The sequence below is a fragment of the Trichechus manatus genome, unplaced genomic scaffold (assembly GCF_000243295.1).
Source record: "Trichechus manatus latirostris isolate Lorelei unplaced genomic scaffold, TriManLat1.0 scaffold00153, whole genome shotgun sequence".
Lineage (NCBI taxonomy): Eukaryota > Metazoa > Chordata > Mammalia > Sirenia > Trichechidae > Trichechus > Trichechus manatus.
The window spans coordinates 6,702,532-6,705,018 of NW_004444089.1; the positions used below are offsets into that span (position 1 = coordinate 6,702,532).

The window sequence follows — 2,487 nt, forward strand, 5'->3', positions numbered from 1 at the left end:
AACTGAGAGCTGCTGCAGAATTAAAAATGAGCGAGCCACTGGCAAGCTGCGGTAGATTTAAGGGCTTGAGACTGGAAGTATTTTCTAAACCACGTGGAGCACCTGCTTGAGAAGCCGGCCGTGCACCTGGCAGTGCATTTGGCAGCAGACCTCCTGAGGGAAGAAGGCCGCTCGGATTGATTCCTGCAGGAGTGACGGTACCAGCGTTACAGCCCAGCGTGGGGTTTGACTCTCTCAATGCCTGGCTCCACAGACTGAGCCACTACAGTGAGGAGTCAAGTCCAGCAGAGTTTGCCAGGACTTGTAGTTCTTTGTGATGAGCTCGCAGGTGCCAAGGCAGCTGGAGGAAGCAGGCCGACTTGACCAAGATCCACAGATGAACTCCGGGACAGACCTGGTGGCTTAGAAGCAGGAGGAGGAGTTAGAGATTTGAGAAAGCTGCTTGTTTGCTGTGGAGTAGAATAGTTACCTCAGGAACGTTCTCCTCAGCTTGAGGGACGTTTGATGCTTCACTCCCTTCCCAACACTGCAGACTGACTGAGGCGGCCTCATGCTGCTCCGTGTCTTCCCTGGAGGGTGCTCAGACTGGCTGAGCCACTGGTGCTGAGTGACATCTTGACTGGATGTTCGGCTTCCTTCTGGACCAACTGCTGGTACAGATCGGCTGCCCTTTGAGCACGAGTCTCTGATCCAGTAGTGAGCCAGTTTGAACCATCAGCTGTGGCGGAGTGGGGTGGAGACACCGAGGCTTCTGAGACTGATTGCTTCACGGCTTCCCACTCACACACGTAATCATCTTGTGCTGCGTGGGCCGGGCGCACGGTGGGTTGTGAGCCGTCAGATCCGACCAGGCACGTCCACTTGGGCGTATTTCTCCACGTCCACATCAGGAGGTGTGGCCAAGTTACAGGGATCCCGTTTCCCATAGCTACACAGTTTCCCGCTGTAGAGATTTTGAGGTCGTAATGCTGACCTGCTGTTCTTTCTTTCCTTTTTTATAAGAAATCGAGTAATTTTAGCCGCGGAGGAGGTGGACAACGAGACCGGTCCTGCTGCTGAGTCAGAGGACCCGGAACACCTCTTGAAGCCCCGTTTCACTGGGCGAGTGTCCATCTCATCTGCTGCTGCTCCAAGGCCTCTGTTTGCTGCAGCCACAGACGGTCACACAGCAGCCCAGCTGCGGCTGAGATCAGCGGGCTCTCCAGCAAAAGTTGGTCTTCCTGGGCCCATTTAGAGTTATCGCTTGCTACTGGATGTACATCACAGATTAAAGTCTGCATCGCTGGATGTAAAAGAATAGGCCTACTTTGGTACCCAGGGGGTTTCCGATCACCCAGCTGCCTGTAGTCATGGATTTCTGCTATGCCACGCCCACAACAAAAGACAGTGACCTGAGATTTTTCCGGGGATCAACGGAAATAGGAAGTAATTCTGCACCCAGCATTCAAGCAATTCCCCTTCTTCAAAGGCAATCAAATGGTCTCAGAATCTGATCCATTTTTTCCCCTGAGCATCAGAGAATACGCCTCATTTTCTGGGTATAGGTCAACCACTAAACCCCGTTGCTGAAGAGTGGATTCCAACTCATAGAGACCCTATAGGACAGAGTAGAACCGCCCCATACGGTTTCCAAGGAGCAGCAGGTGGATTTGAACTGCCAACTTTTTGGTTCGCAGCAGAGCACTTAACCGCTGGGCCACCAGGGCTCCTCAAGTTGACTGCTAGAATGTCTCCGGCGTAACATGCTTCTCTAACAAGTTCACGTTTCCTCTTACTTTCAGCTTAACCTTGGGCTCTTTTTCACATTCTTCAACATACAAATCACAGAGATTTTCTTCCACTAGATAAGGATTTCCTTTTCGGAGGTCTTTGCTGGGCACTTTCCACAACATATTCTGCACGGTCCAAAGCTTGTTGCATTGTGGTACGAAACAGGAGTCCAAAAAGAAGAGAAAATTTGTGTCCGTTGATGAAGTGGGGTGAAAATCATGTGATTAAGAGCTCTGCTGCTAACCAAAAGATCTGCAGCTCGAATCCGGCAGCCGCTTCTTGGAAACCCTATGGGGCAGTTCTACTCTGTCCTCTAGGGTCGCTAGGAGTCGGAATCAACTGGATGGTACTGAATGACAACAACATGGTAATTCTATGTTTAACTTTTTGAGAAATCACCATGCTGTGTTCCAATCTACTCCTGAAGAGAGCATCCTTGAACGGGCGCTGGACCATGTTCTGTCTCCACGTGCTCACTGCATGTTCACCCTCCACTCAGTGCTCGGTGGTGTCTCTGAACTTGCTCTCAGCAGGTGCTCAGAAGCCAAACCTAGCGCACCTGATACTTCTTCTCTCGACCTCCTTGCACTCCCTCCACGAAACTGCCTCTTCCGATTCTTGGTCCCTGCTTCCCTAAGCCGTCCTGACCTCCCTCAGGGCTCCTTCCCCGGCTCTCTTCTCCTTGGGAAAGCTGCTCTTTGCTAAGGCTTCAGCTCC

General features: G+C 51.6%; 1 pseudogene; it reads right to left on the reverse strand.

Annotated features, from left to right (window-relative positions):
- Positions 1 to 275: 275 nt before the first annotated feature.
- Positions 276 to 1,920, reverse strand: LOC101353688 (transcription factor SPT20 homolog; annotated as a pseudogene).
- Between the last annotated feature and the right edge of the window lie 567 nt (positions 1,921 to 2,487).